Source organism: Coffea arabica, chromosome 2c (genome assembly GCF_036785885.1).
Source record: "Coffea arabica cultivar ET-39 chromosome 2c, Coffea Arabica ET-39 HiFi, whole genome shotgun sequence".
Taxonomy (NCBI): domain Eukaryota; kingdom Viridiplantae; phylum Streptophyta; class Magnoliopsida; order Gentianales; family Rubiaceae; genus Coffea; species Coffea arabica.
This window is the reverse complement of record NC_092312.1, coordinates 28,926,380-28,944,364: the sequence shown is the minus strand read 5'-3', so window position 1 is coordinate 28,944,364 and position 17,985 is coordinate 28,926,380. Positions and strand designations below refer to the sequence as shown.

Genomic DNA, 17,985 nt, shown 5'->3' with positions numbered 1-17,985 from the left:
TAGTCGTGTATGCATTTTCTTTCTCTTTTTTTTGGGATAATTTGAGCTTTAGTATTCCAAGCTATCTTTAATTAGTGATGACAATTTCTAACACGACTGAAAATACGACACGAACCTAATACGAAATTAATAGTAGTGGTTTAGTGTACAATTGTCAAGATAATAGAGTTTCTTAAAATATATAATGAACTAACTAACATCAAATCATGATTTGTTAGGAGAAAGAGTAGGTTTGTTAGCAAGATGATTAGGTGTAGCTCCAGAAACCACAAGTTATTTCTAGCATCATGTTCAATTGATTAAGATAAGACCCAGATTATCAAACTTTTCTCAGTTATGTGATATTTTTACAGAAATCTGTCTCATTAAGATAGATTATCAAGTCCACAAGTGTAATTCCTTTTACCACACAAAAAAAGAAAAAGAAAAAATTTGAAGACAATTACCCAAGTTGATTTTTATTTCAAGCTTGTATTTCTAACTTTTAATTAGAAAAACAAATCAAAAAGCTACCCGTGTACTCCTCTTTCTTCTCTTACATAGGCAAAAATAGGTTTTGTTAAAATATTTTTGTTGTGTTTTCACTCTATTCGAGTTAAAATTCAGATAGAAGATTATTTGAGAATATTTTTTTGGAACACTACAATACTGGAACACATTTTATAATATAATGTATATGAAATGGAAAAGTAGTTAAAAAAGATACATTGGTAAAAAAAAATGTATTTATGTTGTAAGTACAAAAATATTTTCCAATAAAAAGCTATCCAAACACTCCCAAAATTATTCAAATTCTACACTTTTGTTTTTGTTTTTAATATATTGAGACCATTTTACTTATGCAATCATCAAGGATATAACAAAAAAATTTAAAATGTGATTGTTGTTATAAAACTAATAAAATGAAATACTACAATAGGAATTGAAGAAGGAGTAGAGAAAAGGAGAATGATATCCTTATATTTCAACAAGATACAAAAGTCCTCTCAAAGGGTTTCAATGTACCTCTATATATAGGTACTACAAGATTAAAGGTACATAAATCCTATTAAACATCCACTACTACAATAATATGAAAAAACCTATGAAACGGTTTCTCCACTACATGAATAGATTTATGAATTGTAACTTCTATACATAATGTAATCATAAATCATGGATTAATCCTCTTGGGAATACAAAGAGACATCCATACTTTTAATTGTTTCATAACACTCCCCCTTGGATGTCCATTACACAAAGAATATGCCTCGTTAAAACCTTACTAGGGAAAAACCCAGTGGGACCAAAAACCCTAGTGAAGGAAAAAGAGTACACTATTCTTGTGTATTAATTTCTCCCCCTGATGCAAACATCATTTGAGATCTTTTAATCGTCGCATTCCAATATTCTTTGCCAATTGCACTGAGATATGGTACTTCAGGACCAAGTATCTCTTCATCTTCCTCTCACGATCTAAAAAGACCTTTATTAGGATCTAATGATCTGACGATTATTGGAATACTTAATATATGTGCCTTATCCATATAAAATCGCTTTAATACCTTCCGGGTATATGTAATTTGGTGGATAAAAATTTTACTTTTCAAATGCTCAATTTGTAAACCAAGACAGAATTTTGTTTTTCCAAAATTCTTGATCTCAAAATCCTTCTTCAAATATTCAACATTATTTTGAATCTCTTCAGGAGTTCCAATCAAATTTAGATCATCAACATATACAGCAATTATCACAAAATTTGATCCATTTTTCTTAATAAAAACATATGGACATATTGGATCATTGGTATAACCTTCTTTTGTCAGACATTCATTGAGACGGTTATACCACATACGTTCAGATTGTTTGAACTCATACAGAGACCTTTGTAATTTAATAGAATAAATAATTTTAGGATTTGATTTGCATGCTTCAGGCATGTTGAATTTTTCAAGGATTCTCATATAAATATCATTTTCAAGATTTTCATATAAATATGCAGTAACGACGTCCATTAGACGCATATCTAATTTTTCATGTACTGCAAAACTCACAAGATATCTAAATGTAATAGCATCCACTACAGGTGAATACGTTTCATCATAATCAAATCCAGACCTTTGTAAAAATTCTTGGGCTACAAGTCTTGCTTTATACCTCATAATTTCTTTTTTCTCACAAATACCCATTTATATTCTACTGGCTTTACACCTTCAGGTGTTTGGACTACAGGTCCAAAAACTTTTCTTGTAGCCAGTGAGTCCAATTCAGATTGAATTGCATCTATCCATTTTTCCAATTATTTCTATACCGACATTCATCAACCGATCTAGATTCATGATCCTCATCAATTTCTATAATATCAAGTGCTACATTTTATTAGGCTCCAATTAAATTTTTTTTATGATTTCATTCTCTTCAGAAGTTGGCTCTTCAGGAGCAACCTCTTCAAGAGGTTGAATTTTGTCATGACATTTAATCTCCGGAGATATTTGAAATCAATTTATACCTTATTTAGGTAGGTCGGCCTTAAATTTATTTGTAGCACTTGTACATGTCCTTCAGGGACATCAATTTTAATCAAGGTATTTCTTGCAGGAATAGTTGATTTAATAACTCTTCTGGAGTCGATAATATATCTGACAACTGTTTTGCAATTTTCTGCAAATGAATAATTTCTTGAACTTCCAGTTCACGTTATTTTGTATGAGGATCGAGGAAATCCAATTTTTTAGGTGATTTCCTTTCGGTTGATTTCTTCCTCCCCCTAATGTCGGGAATCGTAACTCATCAGAATAAATAAATTATTTAATAGATCACTCATCAAATATTTTACGATATTTAATCGTAAAAAGTGATTCATACCCAACATAAATTCTAAATTTCTTTTGGAGCCATATATAATATAAAGGGGGTATGTATAAATACTTGTCGGCTCTCAAATATTCTCACTTTTGTCAAATCATATATCCATTCGGATCAGTAAACTTCTGATTTACTGCAATTGATGATTATAAATCAAAATGAGAATGAAGACAACTATATCGATAACCATTTCTCTCTCGAATGGTTATTATAATATAATTAACCTTTATCTCATTTGATTTCTAAACATAATCTTTATTATTGTTTCATTTAATGTCTCAATTTGATATCCATTTCAACGGATATTCAAATTCAATAAATTCTTCGAGACATGGTAAAAAGTAGTGATTTATTTATCATAAACTTTTCTCCTACGGGGAGAAATATAATAGTGGCTCTTCTGGAGTTTTCAATCACTTAAGCACTAACACTAATTGTGTTTGTCTCTTTTGTTGAAAAATAGTGTATATAGTAACACTTATTAATGAGACACATATCATTATCACCATAATTCTTATGGGACAAATATCATCACTATAATCCTTTGATCCCAAATGTTTAACATTTATTTCTTCTTCGGGAAGAAAAACTAATTAAATCAATCATCATACACCTTCAGGGTGTTTAAAGAAATTGGCCATGTGAAAATGCTATTATAATTTTGATTCGTAAAATGTACTTCGGGACATTTATCTTTAGGACCTTTATTTTCGTGTCCTTATCATTATTATCACATTTCAAGTGGTAACTTTTTCTCTTGTCATGGTAAAATATATATTTACCAAAATCATAATCATGGTAACAACCATAACTAATAAATTGAAATTTAATCGCATTCACTTCTGGGAATGGACTAGAACTAGCATGCAATAAATACAGAATACTTCTCAAATTTCTCTTAATATTGCTACTACAGGAGCATATTCGAGAAACCAATTGTGGAGAATATCATTTTCAATATATCTTATGAGTAAAATTTTCTCGACACAATTTCAACTGAGAAATAATTCTGAAAATTGCAGAATTATGTTCTTGTAGCCATAGGTAAATTTATCATACCAGGTTTTTGAAATAATGACTATTTTCTGGTGGCCAAATATTTTCGTTAAAGAATGACCATCTTCAGGTGATCGAATCTTTTTCTTTAAATATTTCAAAGGACAAGTAGATCCTCAAATATAATTGATTTTCTATAATAGCATCTCCAAAACTCAATGCATCAGAATATAAGTATTTATAACGAATAATTCTAAATGTAAATAAGTAGAATTAAAAGAAAAAATATTACCTCAAAGATGTCAAACAATATATATTTGTGTTTAGTGATTGCTCAGCAATAAGCACTTGTATTTTTTCGATCATTCAAATATTAGTCATAAGAAATTGAAATAAATTTATGTGTCAAAAATTTACCTCAATAAGTAGACAGAAGTTGCCGAAAAAATACGGGCAGAATCTCGTGTTTCACTTTTACTCAAGGTAGAGGCTCTGTTTTCACCTTTTCCTCAAAAGTAGAGACTCGTGCTGATAACGTGTTATAAAACTAATAAAATGAAATACTACAATAGGAATTGAAGAAGGAGTAGAGAAAAGGAGAATGATATCCTTATATTTCAACAAGATACAAAAGTCCTCTCAAAGGGTTTCAATGTACCTCTATATATAGGTACTACAAGATTAAAGGTACATAAATCCTATTAAACATCCACTACTACAATAATATGAAAAAACCTATGAAACGGTTTCTCCACTACATGAATAGATTTATGAATTGTAACTTCTATACATAATGTAATCATAAATCATGGATTAATCCTCTTGGGAATACAAAGGGACATCCATACTTTTAATTGTTTCATAACAATTGTCACGTAGTACTCCAGTTTTAGCCTTATATATTGTGTAGATAATTTTTTTCTTTTTCAGTACATGAGAGGTGTAACATTAATTGTATTTTTGTTGTTGACCAAAAATTAAAACAAAGTGGTCCATATTTCATTTCTGGTTGTTTTGCTTACAGACACACGCATCATATATTTCAAAAACGCATCGATTATTTTAGCCACTTAAATTAAGGTCCATTTTTTTTTTTTATGAAGTACCTCAAATTTTGGAAACTAAGGTCCCTTTTCTCGAAGTCGTCGATCGAGCAATAATTAGAGCATAATGTAAAGTTATAAACAAGTAGCTTAGTTAGGAAAGATTTCACAAACTTTTACTAGATCAAATAATGCAAATTTTGTTATCATTGGTGATTGTACTCTTAGGATGAGCTTTATGAATTGAGAAATTAAATTATCAGGAAAATGGATTAGAATGAAGTTTAGCAAATAAGGAGGGTAAAAAAAAAAGACAAATTATTTTAACCACAAATAATTACCTGATAAAAGAGAGATCGATATAATTTCATAGCCTCTACAACTATTTCGAATTATGGTGACGTTTTGGTCTCCAAGCATAGCCAAAGGCCAAGCGGACAATCACCGCCGCCAACTCGATCACTACGACCATTCCACCGCATTGCAAGCGGCCTAAAGAATGGTTGAAAAGGCCAGATCATGTGGCGGCTGGGTATCGTAAGCTTCTCTAGGAGTCCTTCCTTAGCAGAATTTTCCGACCCAGTGGTTTGCAAACTCAATTTACTAATTATCTAATAAATACAACGATTTCTTTACAAACTCAACTTACAAGTTGAATTTTTTCGTGTTTGAGTAACAATTAAAATTTTTTTTATCAGATCGCAACATCTAACCTAACTTGGGAAGAGACCCAACGGGATCCAGAGAAATCGAAGGAAACTGAATCACTATCGGACTAAATGGGTGCACTACGCATCTGTATAAATTTAGAAGAAATTACATATAGTGACACATTGATGGGAAGCAAATTCAAACCTTGGTGGTGATCAACTGTCCAAAGATTTAAAGTCTTAAAGTTTCTAATGGTGGCAACTACCCCACAAAAACTTAAAGTTTTTGATTGTGTGACCAACTGTCCAAAGGGCCCTTGGTTGAGTAACAGTTAGTTAATTAAGGTAAATTTTGTCACTAGTCTTGTTAATGTCGTGCTTAAAGTTTGCCTATTTATTAGTAATGCTTTTTTGCCTATAATTTTCTTAGAAATAGATTGATTTGTTTACTAAAGAAAGAGTGGAAATGGTTACAAGTTGACAAGTTCAATTTTGTTTTGAATGAGAGTCAATTGATTATGTGTAATTTGTCACTGGTCAACATCGTAGTACTTAATTTTACTTTTTAGCTCGTATTACCATTTCCTCGTTAAAATAATATGACTTCCGGAAGAACAAAATTTTTACGTTTTTGATTGCTCGCAATTGGACTATTGGCTGGATAACTTAGTTGCTTTTTGCTACCAAAATATTAAAAATGTAGAATATTGTGTCACACTAAGCAACAACCAGCGTTTGTAGTCCAACGGTTAGGATAATTGCCTTCCAAGCAATAGACCCGGGTTCGACTCCCGGCAAACGCATTCTACTGTTTTGTGTAAGCAACAACCAGCGTTTGTAGTCCAACGGTTAGGATAATTGCAATAGACCCGGGTTCGACTCCCGGCAAATGCATTCTACTGTTTTGTGTAAGCAACAACCAGCGTTTGTAGTCCAACGGTTAGGATAATTGCCTTCCAAGCAATAGACCCGGGTTCAACTCCCGGCAAACGCATTCTACTGTTTTGTGTAAGTTCCAAAAGGCCAGTCAACTGTGCCCCTACTCTTCTTCTTCTTCTTCTTTTTTTTTTTTTTTTTTTTTTTTTTTTTTATATTGGGTTAAGTAACATAGTATGAACTCTCACTTATATTTACTATGAGGACAAGCTGGTGCAAGTGGAGACACAATGGCACACCAACAAGTGTGTGTTTGTGTTCTGCTGGATACAAATTGGCATATTTCTTTCTTTGTTCTATAATTCTTCCTCTGGACCCCGTTTAGGAATAAGGGGGAGGTAAATAGACAAAATTTGGATCCACAGGTGTGTTGAACTTATACTTTATCTGAGTAGTTTAGTAGCAGCAAATTACTTCAGCGGCTGCTTCCTCATGTAATTTTAGTGGTTATTAATGTAGAGTTGGTGTATTGCCTGTAATACCGCAGGGAAGTCTAAAGAGCCTCTTAGTTTTACTATAGGTTCAGCCAAAGGAATCCTCTACCTGCATACAGAATTGTGCCCTACTTGGTAATAAACTTTTGGTATAATGGGCTTAAAGCACGGAAACAGATATAATGCAGTTAACGATTTAAAGGTTGCGGTGTTAACTAATTATATACATATGAATGTACTATGCAGTGAATATCTAAATACACTTATCTCTAACCATTGTTGCCAAGCACAAGTTGATCTTTTCTTGTGTCTTTGATTTCTTCTTGTCTACTCTAATAAAACAAAATATGTAGAAGAAGGAAAAGTAGAAGGAGAATTTAGAATACGGATCTTCTCATCTATGCCTAACCCAAAAGTGTATAATTAATTGAACACCACAGACTATTTATATGTTAGGCTAGGGACTCTTATTAGCAAATACAAAAATTCTTAAGGTTTCCTTTCATTAAGGAAATCTTGCCAAAATTCATAACTGAAAATAACATTTTCTAACTAATTGATTGATTTGATTGATGAACTGATTAAATAAGATATCAATCAATCATTAACAAATGGGAGATACTAATTAATTATTGATAAAATGTCAATCAATTAATTGGGATATCAATCACCAATCAGTATCTAATGTGAGATGCTACTTAATTATTGACAAAATGTCAATCTATTAATTATGATATCAATCACTTTAGAATCAATCATATGGGTCATAATTGTTTCAAAAGGAGGCAAGTTTTATATTCTTTCACTTGACCCACATGAAATAGTCAAATAATTTATGAGTGGCTAACTACTTAAAAATGGCCATAAACCATGTTTGTCACTCACCAAGTTCAACAGCTATGTAACAGTTGCTTAATTGGAAAATAATAATACACGAATCATAGCGGTTATACTTTCATGGCAAACACTTCCTTTCATGTAATCAACAAGTTGAGTGATTAAAGATATCAATAATTAATCAATGTAATCAAAGATATCATTGTAATTAAAGATATCTTCCATGCAATCAAAGATATCAATCAATCATGAACAAATAAGAGATACTAATTAATTATTAATAAAATGTCAATCAATTAATCAGAATATTAATCATCAATCATTATCTAATGGGAGAAGCTAATTAATTATTGACAAAATGTCAATCAATTAATTATGATATCAATCACTTTAAAATCCGTTACGTTGGTTATAATTGTTTCAAAAAAAGACAAGTCTTACATTTTCCCACTTGACCCACATAAAATAGTCAGATAACTTATGAGTCACTAATTACTTAAAAATGGTCATAAACCTTGTTTGGTACTCACCAAGTTCAATAGCTATGTAACAGTTGCTTAATTAGAAAATAATAATACATGAATCATGGCGGTTATACTTTCATGGAAAACACTTCCTTCTATGTATTACAATGTATTATACTTCCTAATCAATTGGTTTAAAAGAACTTTATGAATAACTTCATATAAGTTGTTTATGGTCCAACTTTATGGATCACATGAGCCTTACTCTATACATGAACAATAATGTGCACAAAATCAAGTAAACATAAGTATCTCAAGTGTCTAGACAATAACAATAGTTTGAAAATAATAGCAAAATAATAAATGAACTATTGAGTTCCATGTGAGTTATTTGATCATTAACAACTCAATCGGCAACTTTTAATTGTTTGGTCAACAATAATAATTTCTTGCTGTATACTTAACAACTACCTTTTACTTTCTAAATAACTATTGAATACCTTGTGTCGACTTGCTTATCTTGACTCCCACTCTTTCATGTATACATATATAGTCAAATTGAATATCTATAGTGGCCAAAACACGATATCGACAAACTTTATGTCAAACAGTATAACTTCATAGCATCCTTGATGAATTTATATTCATTCCAATGCACGATGTGAACATTATGCAATTGTTCACTATTATTACTTAAAAGTAATCAAAGAACTCTTGCATGAAAATCTTAAAATAGATTAACTATCTTTTACATTCTATTTTGTGAATATCAATGATAGAAGGGTTTCACAAATATCATGATTGAGAAAAACTCTCATAGTATTACTCCTACTAACCTTAATGTATATTAATTTATTAGAAAAATTTTTCTAAGATCAAATGAAGAATAAATTAATATACTATTGAGGAGCAACAATTTGATTTAAATTGCATTCTCTACAAATGTATTATGGTGACACATGTGTACACCTAATTATCAAAAGTCGCGTTAAGAACATTTGCTTTCATATTTATCTAATGTAAGTCTAATAGTGAATTACTAGTGCCATAATTATTCTAAATAAAATCTCTCAAAATTTGGTAGAGATTTTGTGATAATTTGAATATGGAGATTTCTCCATTTGTACCTTATGAAAACATTACACAATTCATCCTTAAACTCTTGTAGGTATACAACATAGAAACTAGAGAATTTCAATTCTCTAGAGAGAACATTTTACGTCCCACTATCTCAAAGATAACTCAATCAGTAGGTTCAAAGTGGATTTATTTTTATGTGTTTATTTGACAAGGAGCTTTTCAATTGATTTCTTATCTAAAATAATTAAATAATTATTTTTGGAAAAAGCTATTAATTTCCCATATGCAAAGAAATCAAATATGAATCCTTACCTTTTCAAAACTCCTTCTAGCGTCAAAACACTCCCACTTCATGTTCTTAAGAAATTTAATCTCCAGTTTTAATAATTCTTGAAGAGTAAAAGAATCTAAATTTCTTGGAGTAAGATAACCTTGTTTTCTTTGTACAACTTCTTTATGTGTAGATTGATTACCCTCACAAAATTGCATATAATATTTTAAACTTGATTTCCATCCATACCATAATCAAAAACAACATTGGAGGAAATTGTTTAAGTATATAATTCAGTTTTAAAGGCATTACTCACTAGATATAAAAATTGCCAATATGCTATATCTTCAAGCATCTCATTATTTCCTTAAGGTACACCATTTGGATCATCGTTATTAAACCCGGCCCGGCCCGGCGGTTCGACCGGTCAACCCAGCGAACCAGCCACTAAACCGGGCCGGTTCTTCAATTGGATCGTTTCTGCATATGAACCGTTGACTTTTCAACGGACCGGCGGTTCAACCGGATTAAACTGAAAACCCGGCCGATTTTGTGGACAGACCGGGTTTGAGGAAAAAATGTTTGTCTAAGCCTTTGCTTGGATTCGAACTTCAGACCTTCGGTATTGTTTGTGCGTAACTCACCACCAGGCCACTTTGTCACTTGTTCATTAATGGCCATTCTTATGCTATATGAATGTTTTGTTAATTTCATCTTTATTTTTTTAAACTCTCCAAAACAAATGTATTTGGAATCTTTTAATAAAACTTATGACCCTTATATTCTATAAATTATAAAATAGATTTCAAAAATAACATATTACATAATTTGTTTTAAAGACAAATATTGTTTTTTAAATATTTTTTTGCATTTAAAATTTGTAAATAACCTAGATAATTACAATAAACATCTACACTTGAAGTTTAGTGGATTACTAATTAAATTTATGTTTTGCTGATTCTTATATGAATTAAATATTCTATAGCAAATTAAATTAAATGAATATTTGTTATGACATTATTTATTACAATTTATCTCATATATCCTATATCAAAATTTATAAAATATAATATTTAAATATATGTAGTGACCCACTGGTTCAACCACTCACCCACCGGTTGAACCAGTGACCCGTTGACCCACCTCCTTCGCCGGTCTCCTCTCCGGGCCGAGTTTAATAACTATGATTTGGATGTAACCAATCAAGCATTGCTTTTACTCACTAGCAATGTTTCCTAATTAATGAGTACAAATAGGATAGCCCTCTTTTTTTGTGCCTTCATTTTATTATCTATCTTTCAAATTTCAAATTTCCTTTCTCGTTTGGACACTTGCAAAGGTATCAAATATTAATCCTTTATCAAATAAGAAAGGAACTTTATATTTGATGAATGGTTATCTAATAATGAGATAAATATCTCTCACTTATCAAAAAGATAGAAAATAATTTACAAAATTATAGTGTTATAATGAAACTCTTATGGCGTCCATAATGGTTAAGTAGTCTGCTTTACTTATGCAGTCTACTTGAAATATTATAGTCAATAAATCTAAACTCTTTAAATATTTATGATTTATTAACTCTTTATTTCCTTATAGAGATATATCTCAATCTCTTATACCAAAATTTAAGGAGTTTTTCCAGTGATAACATGCTGCCAATATAATCATTGTGATCAAGTGCAGTATATTGCTCAATTCAAATGATGGCACTGAAAACTTTAGAATTAATAATTTCAATATTTTCAAAATCTACTACTGGATAATGAGATTCATAATCATACCTAATAGTAATTAATTTGAAAAAAGAAATTCTAAAGTAATAAGAAAATAATGTTTTAGAAAAACGAATTTTTTTGAAATGAGCAATAATACATCACTTATCTTTATGTGAACATTTTTTAGTTAATATAAAGAAACTTTTGTTCACTTTTCATATAATCAGAAACTTATTATACTAGCAACGTAAATTGACAGACATTAACCAATTCACTAAATATATCACAATTTATAACACCAAATATAAATTGACAGACTTTTGAGTTACTTTTTCTTAAGGTAAAGTATCAAATATCATTCTCTTACAAACAATATTGGTATTTATTGTTGTTTGACTTAATGAGAACAAAATTACCTTTCTTTGCATTTCTTCTTTCATGAAGGTTAAGTTTCTCTTATTTCTTAACCTCTTTATCCTTTCTTAATACACATGGTTAAAACAAGTAATTAACCATATGTCTTTATATGTATTATAAAAATTGGAATGGTTATGAAATTCTTTATGAAAGAATCAAGAATGAAATGCTGCAGAAATAACTCAATCTCAATTTGATGGGACTTTAATTAATGATATAGCAAAATTCTCAACTCTAAGAAACAAGCTAAAATACAATTCAATATTTAAGTGTCACAAAAGAAAGTCTTCTAATGGTGCTAGTTAAAACTTGCAACAATTTCTTTATGGCTATCATGCAAAATTTAACTATAAATAATTACAGTTTGAATCATAGTTATTAAACTCGGCCCGGAGAGGAGACCGGCGAAGGAGGTGGATCAATGGGTCACTGGTTCAACCGGTAGGTGAGTGGTTGAACCAGTGGGTCACTACATATATTTAAATATTATATTTTATAAATTTTGACATAGGATATATGAGATAAATTGTAATAAATAATGTCATAACAAATATTCATTTAATTTAATTTGCTATAGAATATTTAATTCATATAAGAATCAGCAAAACATAAATTTAATTAGTAATCCACCAAACTTCAAGTGTAGATGTTTATTGTAATTATCTAGGTTATTTACAAATTTTAAATGCAAAAAAATATTTAAAAAACAATATTTGTCTTTAAAATAAATTATGTAATATGTTATTTTTGAAATCTATTTTATAATTTATAGAATATAAGGGTCATAAGTTTTATTAAAAGATTCCAAATACATTTGTTTTGGAGAGTTTAAAAAAATAAAGATGAAATTAACAAAACATTCATATAGCATAAGAATGGCCATTAATGAACAAGTGACAAAGTGGCCTGGTGGTGAGCTACGCACAAACAATACCGAAGGTCTGAAGTTCAAATCCAAGCAAAGGCTTAGACAAACATTTTTTCCTCAAACCCGGTCTGTCCACAAAACCGGCCGGGTTTCCGGTTTAATCCGGTTGAACTACCGGTCCGTTGAAAAATCAACGGTTCATATGCAGAAACGATCCAATTGAAGAACCGGCCCGGTTTAGTGGCTGGTTCGCCGGGTTGACCGGTCGAACCGCCGGGCCGGGCCGGGTTTAATAACTATGGTTTGAATCCTATTTTATATGAATATGAGACAAAATGAGCAAACTATTAAATTGCTCCAAATTCTCATGCTCAACCTTTATATTAGCAAATATATCCATATTAAGAGAATGGTTTATTCATTCTTATGAAGTGCTAATTTAAAGCTTGCACCCAAAACAAAGAAGAATGAATTTAAAAAATCAAGCTAATAAGAACCATAAAATCATTGGAATGAAACACCAAATTAACAATCAAGAATTATATCATAAAAATGTTGTGAAGCGTGTTCCTTGATTTTGAATCAACCTTATGTCAATTCAAATAGTAAATTCAAACCATCCTATGGGCAAAGGTTGGAAAATGCATAGAATTTACTTTCCTTAATCATAAGACTATTAATGTAAAACAATAAATTGAAGAAATAATTCATACCTATGGGTATAGAAATATCTCTTAATTTACTATCTAATTTACCATCTTATGTCAACTAATCTCACCAAAAAAATTATCTCCCTATGGGGCTAGATAACTGATAAGTTGTATTTTGCGTGTTTTAAGCGTGTTTTATTATTTGATTTTGGTGTGTTTTATTTAATTTTATAGCTAATGAACTAAGTTTTTAGTGAAAATATGTATTTTATGATTTAAGTGTCAAAAAATTACATTTCTATGGATTTTAATGGTGAAAACTTTATATTTTTGTAGGTTCAATGATTCAATCATCAATTGGAATGACTTGAGAAGATGTTTGAATGATTGTTAATGAATTGAAGTGATTTAAAAAAGACATGAAGTGCTAAGTGTTCAAAAGAGACAATGAAATCAAGAATAAAAGGAAGAGATTTTTTTAGTTTTGACACCTTGTGATACTTCGGCTATATGTTGAGATACACATATTGAATTGAGATGATTCTTAAACTATTTTGAAATTAAAAGATAGATCTATATTTCTCGTGAGGATCTCAAAGTCCAGTTCAGTTGTTTTCATTGTCAAAATGTCAAAATATAGAAGTGCAATTTTGTTGTCGAAAGCTGAAATATGAGATTGACCAGTCAAGGGTATTTTGGCCATATATCTGTCCACAAAGCTCCAAATTAGATGATTCTAGAGACATTGGATAAGTTAAAGGGATATAACTTCCATATTTCGTACAAGAGTTAGTTCAACTTCCATCATCAAGAAAATATCAGTTGAATTTGGACAAAAAATAGAGCAAAGAGAGGACTTGACCAGACGAGCAAACCTGCAAAAGAGCAAAACATGGGTACAATACGTGACCTTAGGTTGCATTTTCGAGGTGATGTATTCTTAAATTTTGGCTGCAACTTGTGCTCTATTCGCACAAGTTTTTTGACCATTTTTCTACAAGAATTCTAGTTGTATCTAAGCAAGTAAGTATAGAATCTTGTAGAAACAACCTTTGGGAGTTTCAAGAGTTAAAAATGCCAACTAAAAACAACTCTTCTTGATCTTAAATCTCTCTATAAATAGCAACCTTGGAGGACATTTTTCACAACTTTGGAAAGCGCCGTTTGGATTAGTTGTTTTTGGGGGTGTTTTTAAAAAATCTTATTGTAGTAGAGTTTTTATAGTATATTTTGGGATATTTTTAGAAAATATTTTGGAATATTTGAGAGTAGAAGAGTTTTTAGAATATATTTTGGGATATTTTTTAAATATTAAAAAAAATTAGACTACTTTTTATAGTACTTTTTAAAAATTTTAATAGTATTTGAAAAACTCAGCAATCCAAACAGCAATTTTTCTTTCTTGTACTTATAACTAGATTTGGATGAAGATTTGAGAAGCAAAGATGGAGAGTTTGAAACTTGTGTAACAAGGTTGACTTCTCTCCTAGCACTTTCTCTTTTGTATTTGATTTTATGTTTAGTTATAATACAAGTTTGATATTTGTTTTTATATTTTGTTAAAGTTTATGTCTAGAGTTATGAATGAACTTTTCATATCTTGTTAGTAATATTTACTTGGTTATTTGATGATATTATTTTGAACAAATTATTTATCACTTTTGCTTTCCTGATCATGATTAACCAACCATTAATTGTGATAATATTAAGGTGTTAAGTTTGCAAATGAAAATTGGAATTCAACACTAGTTCAAGGAAGTGATAAATCCAGGGAGTATACTCACGAGAGTAGAGGTGCACCTATGTAGATTTAGTGACTTGTTTCATGTAATTTCATAGAAAAAATGAACTTGTAGTTAATTTCATAACTACAAGAGTAGGTATGGTTTAGTTACAAGTATAATTGATTTACTACGAGAGTAGGTTGCACATATATTAGGAAATTACGTCATAATTAGTCAAAATAATAGCATTCACTTAACCGGTAATGTCATTTGTAAGAGTAGTAAGGAATTCCATACCTCTAGGAGTTTTATATTATTATTTGTATTACTTTTATCTCATGTTTATAGTGTAAATTTAATTTCTTACATTTGTGATAGTCTAAATAATAAAGAAATTTGAAAATTATCGGTAATTGACAATCTTTCCTGTAGGTTCAACCTTTAATACCCTATATTTAATCACAACTTGTATACTTGCAAAAAATCATGTGTAGGGTTATTAGGATTTATAATTGTAAAACTTGATTGTAGATGACTTAATTGTTATATATATATCTAACGCTTGTCAATAATTATTTTAATGAATTAATTGTAACTTGATATAGATGGCATTTTTTTTAAATTTCTTTAATCACTCAACAAAATGTGAAAAAGAAATACAAAATTTCTCCAAACACTAATATACTTAAAATGTTGTGGTTACTTCTAAGTATACGGTGTTATAAGAAAAATTGTCAACTAGTTAATATGCTGACTAAAATTCATAATTTCAATCACCAAACTGTATATGATGAAAAGTTTTTCTCATCAAATATTTGGGATGCTGTGACTACTCCTAAATATATAATGTAAAAGTGAAATTCTTAGCATGACATCTTGTTATTTGTCAATAGTCAAAAACTTTATGTTGACTGAATTTCATTGAATTTTCCTTTCCTTTAATAATCACTTAATCTTATGTGATTAATGTTCTTTACACCATATATTTGAGATGTTGTGGCTACTCCCAAATATATGATGCAAGAAAACTTCAAATGAATATTCATAGAAAATAAGTAGCCAACTTGTTGACTAGAAATCCTTGATTTTAATCACTGAACTATATGTGATCAAAATTGTAGTATACCAATGTTTGAGATGCTATGGCTACTCTCAAACATAAAGTGTGTTAGGCTTTATGAAAATACCAAAATTGTCAAAAAAAATTGTGTTTTGACAAAAGAATTTCTTAATTTTCCTTTTTTTATATTCATTTTTAACCACCAATCTTTTTGTGATTAAAATACTTCATGCATCAAATAATTGAGATGCAAGACAAACTTTATAAAGGAAATTCTCTGAAATTCAAATATAATCAACCATACTAATGTTGACATCGTAATATGAGATAAATGAACGTAAGTATAGTGCACAAAAATACAACATAATTCCAAATAATAATAGAAACACAGAGGCAAACTCATATTATATTGAAATCATACCTTTAGATATTTATCTCATAATAAGGTAGCAAAGATTCAATAAGCCAGTAGATCCATTCATATAAAGTCAACCAATTATCTTACATAGATTAATATGATATTAATCTTTTGATTGATGAATATAATAACTCTTTATATGTTTTTCGAATTGTTATATTGTATTGATAACAACAATCAATACATATAACCTTTACAATCACAAATATGAAAGTCCAAGAAACATTCAAATTATTTGTAGTCATACTAGATTATTAGAGAAAATTTGGATGAATTGTATAATCAAATAAGGTATCATATGAATGATACATATCATGGGATTAGTCATTAAATCTCAATTATTGAGAAAATGAAACCATAAATCCCATGACAAATTAAATTTGATTCGTTCAAACTTGATATGAATTTCTAAAACTTTTACCAGATTGTCAAAAGGCCATGAAGTTATAAGCTGAACAACCTGGTTAAATATTCACTCTGATACCACATGTTAACTAATTATATACATATGAATGTACTCTGCAGCGAAAAACTAAATACACTTACCTCTAACCATTGTTGTCAAGCATAAGTTGATCTTTTCTTGTGCCTTTGACTCTTTCTTGTCTATTCTAATAAAACAAAATATGTAAAAGAAGGAAAAGTAGAAGGAGAATTTAGAGTAAGGATGTTCTAACTTATGCCTAACCCAAAAATATACAATTGATGAAATACCATAGACTATTTATAGGTTAGGTTACGGACCCTTACTAGCAAATGCAAAATCCCTAGGGTTTCCTTCCATCAAGGAAATCTTGCCAAAATTCATAATTGAAAATAATATTTTCTAACTAATTGATTGATTTGATTGATCAACTGATTGAATAAAATATCAATCAATCATTAACAAATGAGAGGTACTAATTAATTATTGACAAAATGTTAATCAATTAATCATGATATCAATCACCAATCATTATCTAATGGAAGATGCTAATTAATTATTGATAAAATATCAATCAATTAATTATGATATCAATCACTTTAGAATGAATCACGTGGATTATAATTGCCTCAAAAGGAGGCAAGTCTTGCATGCGGATCAACATCTTTGGATTCACACACACTTCAGGTAACTTTGTGGCACATTCTAGTTGAAAATCGGGAGACAGAGGAACTCTGATTTTAGCAATGGCCAATTAGCCATGAATGGTCAGACTAGTCATGGTTGTTGGCCTTTTTTCTGAAGCCAGTAATATCTAAATGATACCCCTGGATGCAGGATATTGGAATACCGTATTGTCCTTCCACTTTTGGTTATGTTTCTCCATTTCCAGCAGCCAAAAGATTGCCTTCAGGAATAGCATCAACAACACTGTCAGCACCGATCCCCACAATCACATCTTTTGCTATCAACCATCAGAATCCATCATGTTCTTCAGCTCACCAATTTCAGATTTGTTGCCAGGTTCAGAAATAAGTTGTCAATTTCCAAAATGTTCAACCCTGAGCCCATGTCATTTCTATGTCATCCAAATTCTGAACACTCGGACTTCCAGAACATCCAGGATAATCTCACAATCTGTTTCGTTGCTT

The 17,985-nt window shown here is 30.1% G+C and overlaps 2 non-coding genes across 2 annotated transcripts; both read left to right on the top strand.

The window, feature by feature from the left end:
• The first annotated feature begins 6,264 nt into the window (after nt 1-6,264).
• On the top strand, nt 6,265-6,336 carry TRNAG-UCC (transfer RNA glycine (anticodon UCC)). The gene has a single exon. It is a non-coding gene; the product is annotated as a tRNA-Gly (tRNA).
• A 119-nt stretch (nt 6,337-6,455) lies between these two features.
• TRNAG-UCC (transfer RNA glycine (anticodon UCC)) lies at nt 6,456-6,527 on the top strand. The gene has a single exon. It is a non-coding gene; the product is annotated as a tRNA-Gly (tRNA).
• Nucleotides 6,528-17,985: the final 11,458 nt, after the last annotated feature.